This window comes from Vulpes lagopus, chromosome 22 (assembly GCF_018345385.1).
Source record: "Vulpes lagopus strain Blue_001 chromosome 22, ASM1834538v1, whole genome shotgun sequence".
Taxonomy (NCBI): Eukaryota; Metazoa; Chordata; class Mammalia; order Carnivora; family Canidae; genus Vulpes; species Vulpes lagopus.
In genome coordinates this window covers 4,645,415-4,658,018 of record NC_054845.1, presented here as the reverse complement: position 1 = coordinate 4,658,018, position 12,604 = coordinate 4,645,415, and the positions used below count along the sequence as shown (strand labels likewise).

The window sequence follows — 12,604 nt, the reverse complement described above, 5'->3', positions numbered from 1 at the left end:
TAGAAAACTAAGAGAAATAAGCTTAAGGTTCTGTCACTTATTCAATTTTATAACTACTTTGAGGTTTCGCTTGGGAGTGTCCAGATGAATCTGGATCAGAATGTGGAAGTCAGAAGAACTGGTTCATGGATGGCCTTAGAAGCTCTAGCATAAAGGGGAAGATCTAAAATTCAACTAAAGTTTTATAGGGCCATTACTATTTATATATAAGGGAATACATGATATGCTCTGTGGTTCAGACTCATAACTCTTGAGATGGAGGCTGCCTACTGTTGAACTCAAAGTGCCCCTACTTCAGCTGACATTCTCTGCTCCATCTTCTTAGCCTCTCACCTCTTGCCACTTAGAATTATCCTGTGATGGAAAAGCAGCATTAGGCTCATTTCAACAAACTTCTTTCTCTTCAGAATTCTGGCTCCTCAAGTCCTGGCTTCCTTGGTATCTCCCTGATGGCTTCTGACAGAAATATGCCTGTTAATTTATATTTTGCCCAGATTTTATTGTTGCTTGATTTTGTGGGATAAAAAAAAAAAGGTAATTTGCAAAAATTTTCTCTAAATTATTCAGATATTTACCTGGAAATCCCACTTTGACATTTATTTCTCTATAGATTCTGAAATGGGCAGAGAAGAGATGTCATTTTTTAAGGATCCCCTAAACATAATTTGGAAAAGTAGAGATGGAAACTATATGGAGTGAGATGAAGAAAAAAGTAGGTGGAGAAAAATAGACAGGAATGGGCAAGATGGAGCATTTAGTCAGATATGAAAAAGGAGATTTCTGGCACCTTAATGACATATAAGAGCTATCCATGGTAGAATCAATTGTCCTCATATGAAGGTAAACGTAATGGTCTTAAATACCTGTAATATAATAGTTTTCCATGCTAAGTTAAAAAAGTACACTTTCTATGTAAGTAAAATTCATTCTGTATGTAAAATTTATATTTTTGTATGTGTTAAATATTACATTACAATATTTAAGAGTATTTCATGAGGTACCAAAATCATGTTAGAGCTCAATCACCAAAGACAGGGGGAAATGGAAACTTCTTTTTAAAGATCTTATTTATTTTTATTATTTGTTTGAGAGAGAGAGTGAGAGCAAGTGCAGAAGAGGGGAGCAGAGGAAGGGGGACAAGCAGGCTCCATGCTGAGTGCAGAGCCCAAGGTAGGGCTTGATCCCACTACCTTGAGCTAATAACCTGAGCCAAAATCAAGAGTCCAATGCTTATCTAACTGAACCACCAGGTGTCCCCAAACCAGAACCTGCTTAAGGGCAATAATAATTTCCCAGCAAGGTTAGTGGTAAGATGCTTGATATAATTATCACTTTGGTCTATGTTGGCTTCACAAAAATCATAATGTCCTACAACCATGCGTAGCTAGGATATGTCACATGAACATTGACCCATGTTCCTAAGTTTTGGAATACTTCACTATTAATTTAATTGGATTTTTAAACAATATTTCTTATAGAATTTATATTATTGATCAAAAATTTAGCAGAAATAATTAACTGTATGAATCACTGAACATTTGTTAAGGTTGTTGCTGCTGAAAATGCTGGATAAAAAGCATAAGTAGTCCTTGGTTTCCTTATTGCAGAGTCAAAATTTTGTGTATGCCTTAAAGTACAAGATTCTTCTCATCTGCAAGTTTTGTTTGACCCTATAAGTGACTAAAAAAATAATGAGAGTAATAATACCCTAAAAGATTTCCAAAGCTTTGATGCATTTTTCTGGAATTCCCAGAGATATTTTATGAGCCTCTGCTGCATCATCTAGGAATTTTTGACCAAGATGAACCTTAAGGAAGCTGCCGTGAATTTGAGTGGCTGTCCTACGTAAAAAGAATATGTAAATCAAAGCATTACTGAAATGCATTAAATGCTCCATTGCAAAACTTCATGAATCAAACATGGGCGAAGTCACACTGAATTCTGTTTTATAATTGTGTGGTTTACTTACTCTCCTAAAAAGATAACAAAGAAAACCCCTCAAGGTACTTTAAAAAATCATTAATTTACAAATCCTCAAACTTAGGCCTGAGAAAGAATAGTGTTACTTTCCAAATAATATACAATTTAGAAAGGAAAAGAACAAACACCTTGGTAAGTGATTAACCTACCTAAGACCAACTAATATGTTAACATTGGAGAAAGAAGCAATACCTTGATCTCTGTTTCCTGTGCTGTGTTCACTTGAGCTGATTATATGGAAATGGCAGGACAGGAAAATGAAGAAAAAAAATCAACTTTTCATTTCAAGCTCCAATGACACTTTTTCCAGAGGCACCAGGCTGATCTTTTTTAGACATGTAGTTAAACCATGTAGATTTAATCCAGCATCCTAGGAGTAGCCATTGATTGAAAGTATGGGGCATGTGTCAGAAGTGAAAGTAGCCAGGAAAAAATGAATGTTCTCATTAATGAAGCACAGTGTTGTACACATTTTTCAGCTCTCAATTTATATCCCATATTATTATAAGATTATATTACTTCAGAATTAGGTATGTTATAAAACATTGTCAAGCTCAACCTTATTTCATAAAATATTATATCTGGTATTTCAAGAAAGGTTTGTGAAACTTCCTTATTTACTCAGCATGTGGTATAGAAAGTTCTGTTTTAGAAAGCTTTCCAAAAAACATTGTTTTGGTATCGATATATATAAAAAAAAAAACAAACAATATGCCTTATATCTCCTTGCTTATTGGCTATATTATCTCTCTTGTGTCTGGTTATTTCCGTACAAATCTGTACATTTGAGAAATACACTTCTATTTCCTTACAGATAGTTTGTTAAAAACCTGACATAATGCATCCCAGCAAAACTAATTGTGTGATTGTCAATTCACATAGGATAGAGCTACTATTTCTCACTCCTCCAGATGCCTTCTCTGGGTCACCAAGAACTCCTTTGTCCTCAATCTTCCATTTGAAGACTGAGGGTATTGGAAGGCATTTTCTTTTTCTTTTTTTTTTTTTGAGGCTGAAGGTATTAGAAGGCAGTTTTCATACCAACATAATTTGGAGACTATCTCATTTAAATGGAGAAAAACTCTAGATCTTCCTTTGTATAAACCTACACTGTGGATCATCATGTCCTTTGTGTTAAACATTAAAATCGATATAAGACAAACCTACAGATTTACCCAACCACTTCTGTCATCATCTGTAGCTATATATTTAAAATACAGCTGTACAGATATATAAATATCATATATTTATAGCTATATACTTATAAACATATAAAAGTTTATCTAATCACCTATTATCTATTATCTCTCTCTCTCTCTCTCATTTCCCTGTACCTACTGAATTCAATCCCTTGGGAGTACATAACAGAGGGCAATCCTCAGGTAAGAGTCATTTGGAACAAACCAGTGCAAACATGGTGAGATAAGAGATTTTAAGATAAAGATTAAAGCAGAAAGTTGAAGATAAGGATACATATTTAAGTTACTGTGGAGAAAAAGAAAAGTGTAGGAAGACTTTGATCAATGATAGTGATGAAAAAATGAGTAACTTCAATCAAAAACACCCAAAGCACTTTATAAGCCTGGAAAAATAAATTACTGAAGCCTGGGTAATTTGGATCAGAAGCATGAAAGTACTAATAGATATAAATGAAAAAGCAGCATTGGTCAATCCAGTTATTTTCTGATGATGCAAACATCTTCACTCTACATTTGAAATGGTGATCAAAAAGTACTTTAATCAATATAAATGAAAAAGCAGGATTGGTAAATCTACTCATTCTCTGGTGATACACTAATTTCATTTTTACTCTTCATTTCCAATGATGATCAAAAATACATTGAAAATTAGATTAATTTTATAGAGGTGCAGGGTTGAATATGTATCTGTTTATCATTTGAAGCTATTGAAAGCAATCGTGTAATTTTCAGAAGTTTCTAGTGTTTCAGAAAAAGTAAAATCATTTTAAGTAATAAACTTATTTATTATGTTTAAAGCACTATTATTGAGGGTGTAACATTTAAATAAATACATGGAGGCTGATATTTTTTGAACACTTATTGTACATAATGAACTGTTCTAAGGGCTTTGTGTGTTTCATCCTCTGGACAATCTTAATAAAGTAATATTATATTTTGCCAATTTTATAGATTTAAAAGCTTAGGCTCCTAGTATATTATTTGTCAAAGGACACACAACCAGTAAGTAGTGAAGCCAAGATGTATACCTAGGGAGCCTGGCTCTAGGGTTTAAGCTCTTATCTAATCTCTTTTTCTGTCTATCTATTTTTCTGTTTATCTGTTTATCTATCCATCCCTCATTGTATCATGTATCTATTCTCTCTCTCCCATTATGTAAACCAACTCAGGTGGAGAGCAGTGGTAGAGCAGTTTGCTGAAATTCTCACAGCCCAGATCTAAAACGAGGCCTTTAGGGATCGCCTCTCCCAATGTAAAAAAAGAAATAATTGCCATTTCTCTAATTCCTTATGCACTGAAAGCTACAGAAGAGAAACTCGAGATAGGGTTTAGAACCACATGTAATAGGAAAATAGAATTTAAAAACAATAATCAGATATTACAGTAAGAGATAATAACTTAAACTAGTTCATTCAGTTCTTACAATTTAAAACAAGCTGATGACAGTAATGAGTAGCCAGATTTTATTTGGAGTAGCCATTGCACGTATGATCCCATGTAGGGTCTGGGTGTCTCAGCCTTGACACTATTGACATTTTTGACACAAATAACTATTCTTTCCAATGTGATATCCAAACATGGCTTCAGACATTGCTGAGTATTACACGGAGAGGCAAAACTGCCTCCAAGAACCAATGATCTAAAATACTGGAATGGAATGCCCGTGTTTGACATCACTTTGGGGAAGTTTGCTAACATCTGGGAGATTTATAATTACTCAGCCCTTTGACGGAAAGTCTGTATTGCTTTGACACAGTTGCCCGTTTACAAAAAGATCACTCATAGTGACAATCACACCTTTTTAAGTGATACAGTTTGTTTTGCCCACATAATTGAGAGTTAACTGGCTGTGGTAATTGGTCCAATTGGACATGAATGTGTCCTTAGAAAAAGAAAAATTAAAGTGCTTTCATGTCTGTGGAAATTCCCTCTGAGTATGAGAGTGATGAATAATACATACGAGATAAAACATGCTCTGACTCTGGTTCACAGACCTGAGATCCAAAGAGAGGCACAGCACTATTACAGACTTGCTAATCATTAAACTCAAATCATTTAAGCTTTAGGCCTTAAATAGACCAAAACATTAACTATTAGGCATTAATGACATGAAATTTAACAGGCTGGGAGCTAACAAAAAGTAACAAAAGAATCCATTAAAAAAGAAGGAAGTGAATCTGAAAGGTATTTTGTCTATGAGTTCCTTTCCAGGATTAAGTTATATTATGTGGCAACTTGGATCTTTAGGAACAGTCTTTAACGTAAGACTTAAACTTTATAATATAATTTTGCTATTCAATTCTATGTAAGATTAACCAGATGTGGTTCCTAATGCATAAGACCTCTCAGTTTTTTAAGATCTGGGCATTTGTGTTAGACATTTAAAAATCCTTTTTTAAAAATTATATATTATATTCAAACCAGTTATCGTCTATGTACCCCAATGATATGATGGTAAGTAATATTAGAAAATTAAGGAATAAAGCATATTTTATTTTAAAAACTCAACCCAAACAATAATGTTTGGATAGAATTTGAACCGTTTTTGAATTGTTTGTTTATTTATTTATTTATTTATTTATTTATTTATTTATTTATTTTTGATCACACCCTGGGCCAAAGGCAGATGCTCAACCACTGAGCCACCCAGGGATCCCTGTTTTTGAATTGTAAAAATGCCTTCTGCTCCCCATCTCTATTACTTCTGAGGTATGTGACTTTGAAGGACTCAACAAATACTTTTCTGTAAATTGGTGATAATATTTGTTCTTTGTATTTCACAAGGTTATTTTGGAAATCATAATAAATGTATAGGAAATCACATTGCCAACTATAAAACTAATTAGTGTTTTGGGGGCACTTATTTCTTGCGGAATCTGTGTAGGGCCACATGGATAGCTCAGTTGTTGGAGCGTCTGACTCTTGGTTTTGGCTCAGATCATGATTTCTGATTCTGGGATCCACCCAACGGGCTCCATACTCAGCGGGGTGTCGCCTTCTCTCCTCTTTCTGCCTCTCCCCGTGCTTCCATACTGTCTTTATTTAAAAAAAATAAATAAGTCTTAAAAAATAATCTGTCTAAAACTTTTCAGTTGCCCTATAAAAGTGAATTAAAAATGATTATTGGTGATCATTTATATCTCAAGGACAATGGGATTTCAAATCAAGATGCAGGAGGATAATAAAGTTCCATTTATGATTTTGCACAAAGATTGATGCTGATTATTTTATATTGAAAGAGTGTATATATATATATATATATATATATATATATATGGCCGTGTTTGGTGGAGTGAATGTCTTGTGAATGTTTTCACGTTTTGGGGTAGATGTTTTATTTGCATATTGTGTAATTTTATAGAGATTTATTATTGTAATTTAAATTGTTTGATGTGCAACTTTGTGTAAATGTGATGGAAGAGTGAGGGACTTTCGGTCTTTTGGGTTTTATTTGTTTTATTTTATTTTTCCAGACTTGGAGTCTTTTACTGAAATAATACTGGTTTTTTTTTTTTTTTTTTTTTTTTGTATGTCAATTATTTGCCTTTTATGCTACGGTTTTGAGATCTCTGAGAAAGTTTCACGGTATCGTTTTGAACAATTTCTTCCCCATTTTGCATAGAATCTCCCAGTGCCAACAGTTGTTGATGTCTCTAGAAACAGATGGTTTGTGGGAGGATTGTTGAGTGAGATATTCTGCATCATGGTCCCAAGACTGCACAGTTGCTGTTGGAAAGGTTACAGAAATGACAACTGGTATAAGAGAAGTTGCAAACCAGAGAATGAAAATAGCCAGACAACTGTATGGAGACTATCCAAATTAAAAGACTTTTTGATGAAATCTTGACATTTCTTACAGAAGAAAATGCAGCAATTGCAGGAAGTTTGGATGGTATTAAGGTGGTTGACATATTGGCAATGCTTTTCATATCTGTTCTTTAACAAGTTTCACAGTTCACCCTGAGAATGATGAATATGTGGGAGACTCTTTCTATAGCAGGATTTTTTTTTAATGTCCTTGGGTTAGAGATAATGGATTTGTTCATTCCCACTTGCACATCATGTCCCTAGTTAAACTGAAAGTATTTTTTTTTTCATTCAAAAAATTGAGTGGTTAAGGAAACATTAAATTATTCTCTTCCACTTGATGAACTGAGACATTCTTTATCAGAGAAAATAGGAAGATTGGGAAAGTGAGATACTAGTGTGACCCTTGAGTTAAAGTAGTTATTCCAAATATGGGGAATTTAGGATTGAGTTAACAACACACAGGACACATTTCTGGGATTCCCAATGTTCAGTAGCATCCCTCATGAATGTGTTTTAAGTAAGTCTCTTTCAAATGTCAGCTTAGCACATGTTAACCTAGAAGTGTCAGTGAATATGGCTTGATTTTCTCTTAACCTTTTTTTTTCTTATTTACCTCCTACTCTTGCTCCCATCACTAAAAGCACAGTGAATTACATTGTTAACAACTCCCTTCAAATATCTGAGTATTTAAGAGTAGAAGAGGGTGCTCGGTAAACATACTATTTAATTATCTTATTAAATATGTATTGTTTTCATTATATGATATCAACTGAATTTTTTTTGAAGGATTTTATTCATTTATTCATGAAAAACACAGAGAGAAGGCAGAGACATGGCAGAGGGAGAAGCAGGCTCCCTGTGGGGAGCCCGATGCAGGACTCGATCCCGGGACCCTGGGATCCGGCCTCAGCCAAAGGCAGATGCTCAACCACTGTGCCACTAAGATGCCCTGATATCAACTGAATTTTACAAACTTAGGTTTCAATCTGCAGTGAAAAAAACTAGTGATGTTTGGATCAACACATTTTCTAGAATAATAAATGAGGACTCCTACAGATTCAATCAGTAACAACATAGCCTAACCAGAATGAGGAAGACCCCTGCAATCTTTTCCACTTGATTCCTCCCTATCTTCTACTTTTTGTATCACTTCTCCTTTCTTTTACTTTTTCTTGTGACAAAGACTTTTCCCTTTTAGCAAGTTTCAAATATACAATACATAGCGTTAACTATAGTCTCCAAGTTGTATATTACATTTCCATGATTTATTTTATAACTAGAAGTTTTTACCTCCTGACACCCTTAAATCATTTGGCCCACCCCCACCTTGCCTCTGGAAACCAGCAATCTATTTTCTGTATTTACGAATTTGTTTTGTTCGTCTGTTTGTTTTAGCTTCCACATACCAGTGAGGTCATATGGTATTCGTCTTTCTTTCTGACACACTTCATTTAGCATAATATCCTCAAGGTTGGGCACCCCGGGTAGCTCAGTGGTTTAGCTCCTGCCTTGGGCCCAGGGCGTGACCCTGGAGACCCGGGATGGAGTCCCATGTCAGGCTCCCTGCATGGAGCCTGCTTCTCCCTCTGCCTGTGTCTCTGCCTCCCTCTCTCTGTGTCTCTCATTAATGAATAAATAAAATCTTAAAAAATATATCCTCAAGGTCTATCTATGTTGTTACAATGCAAGTGTTCATTCTTTTTTGTGTCTGAATAGTATTCCACTGTGCATGTGTGTATGTGTGTAGTGTGTGTGTGTGTGTGTGTGTGTACTGTGTCTTCTTTATCCGTTTATCCATTGATGAACACTTATCCTTTTCTTTCTAATAACCCCAAAAGACAGGGCCAAACACCATAATATATATTGAAATCTGAAATACATAGATTCAACATATGAAAGAACTAAACAACAACAACATTCCTGCCCTCAACCTCCCCGCCCCCTCAAATCCATTATGGGTCCCTGGTCATACACGGCCTGGGAACATGTTGGAGGACTAGTACTCTGTAGACATCAACTGTTTCAGTCAGTACAAGATGGTTTTTGAACACCTGTCTGATCATCAATTGATTGGTTTCCATCAGGGAGTTATAAATGGGGATCTCTGCTCATCACCCCTGCTTCACGAACCACAATGAAATTAAACGGACAGGCCAACATGATGTCTGTTAACAATCTATGTTGACAGAAATTCTACTTGAGTTTCTCATGAGATTTGGGCCATTTCATTTCATAGCAGACTTTCAAAATTTTCTTCTCCACATATTTCTACATTAACTTAAGGACAGATACACAAAGTCACAATGAAGGAGAAAGAGGCAAGGGAGAGAGAGGATTTTGTTTCATTTTGTTTTTAAGCAAATAGATTTTATTTCTTAGATCACTATTAGTTTTAGACAAAATGGAATAGAAAGTTGGAGAATTGCCATTTATTGCCTCTCCTCACCCTGCCATATCTTGCCACACCATCCAATTTCCTCTGTCGTTAACACCTTGCATCAGTGTGGTACCTTTGTTACAGTTGATGAACTATTATTGACATATTACTACCAACTAAAGCCCATTTTTTATATTAGGATTCACTCTTTGTGTTGTACGTATCTAGAGATTTTGCCAAATGTATATAAAGTCATGTATCTACCATTATGTTACCATACAGAATCATTTCACTTCACTAAAAATCCATTGCACTCCATCTAGTCATCTCTTCTCCATGACCCTCAACCCCTGGCGACCAATGATAATTTTATTGTCCAAACAGTTTTGCCTTTCCAGAGAAAAGATTTTAATTCAAATACCTTTTTATGTTAAATGCTTCTTTTTCCTGAAGGATATTTCAATTTTGAATAGAAATGGCACATAGTTCAAAAAATTATACCATGAATGCATTTGGGAGGACCAGCTGTGTTAGCATTTGCTTAGGACGTAAATGTGGAAATTTGTGTGGCTAATTTATTTTAAAAAATAGAAAATATGGACTAATGATGATAATATAGACTTAAAGTTAATTGTAGCAATTAAAAAATCTTTGCCTCCAGGAAATGCCTTCATTTTCTTGGTTGTTTTTGAGTGATTCTTTAGTAATCCAGATACAACTTACAGTGGCAAAGGCTGTTTCTAAACTAAATGTAATAATTGCTACATTTAGTTTATGGTGGGTCCATTTGGAGAATCAATAGTGATCTGAGAAGAGGAGTTTGGGGCCAAAGAGATAAGTGGCAGATGGTCACAAAATAGTTCCTTTATAATATTGAATGGCCGAGCAAAGCGACAAACAGCCATCAAAAGCAGAAGGATTTTTAGATGGGAAACAAGCAATGTGATGCTATTTCAAACTCACAACTGATTGCTTCTTTTATCAAGTAACTTCTAATAATTCTCTAAAGAATTTTAAAACCTCTTAAAATCCCCTTAAATATTATACCAAGAGAAGGAGGCTATTTTTGCATTGGCAGAGCTTCCAAGAATGATAGTTTGGCAAGCTAAGCTCTATTTCCTTACTATACAGTACATGGTAATGTTCATTACAACTGTATTGAAATGATCCATTTAGCATAGTACTAAATCTGGTCTAATTCAAAAACGATTTCAAATTTCATAAAACCTAACCGTAAAGCCGAACATATATTTTTCTTTTATTGTTAATGGTCTTATCATACTTACATTGCTTTTTTATTTTTATATATAATGTTTAAGGATTTTCCACCACTTCTTTTCTAAAGATTAAAAACATTTATTATGTTAGAAAATCAATTAGGTTTTTGCTGTATCGAGGATTGAAATTCTACAAGGTTTTGCATGTTAGCTATTTTAATTTTTTCTGCTTTACACTACAGATGATATCTGTCTATTCATTATAACATTAAAGTAGTCCCCAATTTTGTTAAACAATAATGCTCAGCTCCTTATGATTACAAATCCATTTATTTAGCAGAAAATAATCAATAAGGATCCAAAGAAATACTTAAAATTCCCAGTGGAAATAAGGTTTTTATATACTTTTTTAAGATGTACATTTCAGAAACCAGACACATATATCCTATTTTATTAAATGCTAGCATTTGAAAAAAAATTAAATATGCCATTTCTTTTTAGATAATCACAATGTAATTCCCACAATTTTATATGGTAGAAAACCCAAATAGAAAAGTGAATTGGGCCTCTTGGGGCTTCCCTCACCTGCCTGCACACTGCCTGTGACTGTGTAGCTGGCCTCTGCTGCCAGCGGACCCCTCCCAAGGGCCATTGCTCTGCAGGCCAGGAAGCCTCTCGTCGCTCTACCCCCACCATGGAAAGTTAAGTTTGAAAAGAGATGGAAGGAAGAAACATGGACACGAAGAGGAAGATCCATTGGAGCTGAGGGACTGGGCCCCGGTGGCTGTCTGAGAACTTGTCCTGGACAATTGTATATCATATGATAGGAAAATTGAGGGATTAGCAGCTGACTGTCTGAATTTAGGAGTCCTTAGTTTGATAAATATAGGCTTGATTTCAGGTTCACATCTCCCCAAGCTATCTAAATTGGAAAAAATACTTGAGCTTAGTGACAATTGAATCTTTGGAGATCTGGACATGCTGGCAGAAATACTTTCAAATCTCACCCTTCTCAACTGAAGTGGAAATAAACTGGGAGATCAATATCCACTTGGAGCCTTTGAAAAAGTTGGAATATCTGGAAAGCCTGCCTCTGTTTAACTGGGAAATAACGAACCTGAACGACTACTGAGAGAGTGTCTTCAAACTCGTGTCCCAGTGGACCTACGTGGATGGTTCTGGCCGAAACGATCGGGAAGCTCCTGACTTAGATGCCCAGATGGATGTGTGGATGAAGAAGTGAAGGATGAAGAGGGAGACGATGAGGATAAGGATGGGGAGGAGGAAGGATTTGATGATGAAAAGGACCAAGATGGAGATGGAGAAGGGGAAGCGGATGAAGGTGAAGTCAGTGAGGAGGAAGAAGAACTTGAACATGAAGAAGTTGATGAAGGTGGAGTCAATGAAGATGAAGAGGCAGATAAAAGGGGGAAGAAATTGGAAGGATGAAAAGAGGAATAGAGAAACAGACGATGAAGGAGGACATGAGTAAGCCCCTGAATAACCTGTAGAAAAAGGAACTGTTCAGTTTTGGTTGGACTGCTCATATGGATTTGGTAGCTGTTTTGAAAAAAATGTAGCTGTGATACAAAGCCCAGGACACCTATCCACCTTAAAAAAAAAAAAAATCGTTCCTATGACATTGCACCTTCCTCCATTTAGTTCCTCTGGGAAATTCACCATCAAGCTTGAAGACTTCACTCCAACAGAATTGTAAGTGTTGTTAGGTTTTCATGTAAGACTCTTGGTGTAGTGTGGAGAGCTGTGACTGGTGAGTCAACCATCTGTGGCTACTGTGGCTACTAACAGCTTTTTTACTTTCTGTACAACAAAGAAGGTTTCCAAATAAAATCTTAGCATTTTGAAAAAAAAAATAATTGTAATTGAAACTGAGCTGAATGGAATTCCAAAGCTAGAGTTGGAACATCATTAGCTTAAGCCAACATTACATACATTTATTCTCCAAAACTGAAGCTTTTAAGGTACTCAGTGGAAGGGGTACCTGGGTGGCTCAGTCAGTT

The 12,604-nt window shown here is 35.4% G+C and overlaps 1 pseudogene; it reads left to right on the top strand.

The window, feature by feature from the left end:
• Window positions 1–11,316: 11,316 nt before the first annotated feature.
• On the top strand, window positions 11,317–12,075 carry LOC121480516 (annotated as a pseudogene).
• The last annotated feature ends 529 nt before the right edge of the window (window positions 12,076–12,604 follow it).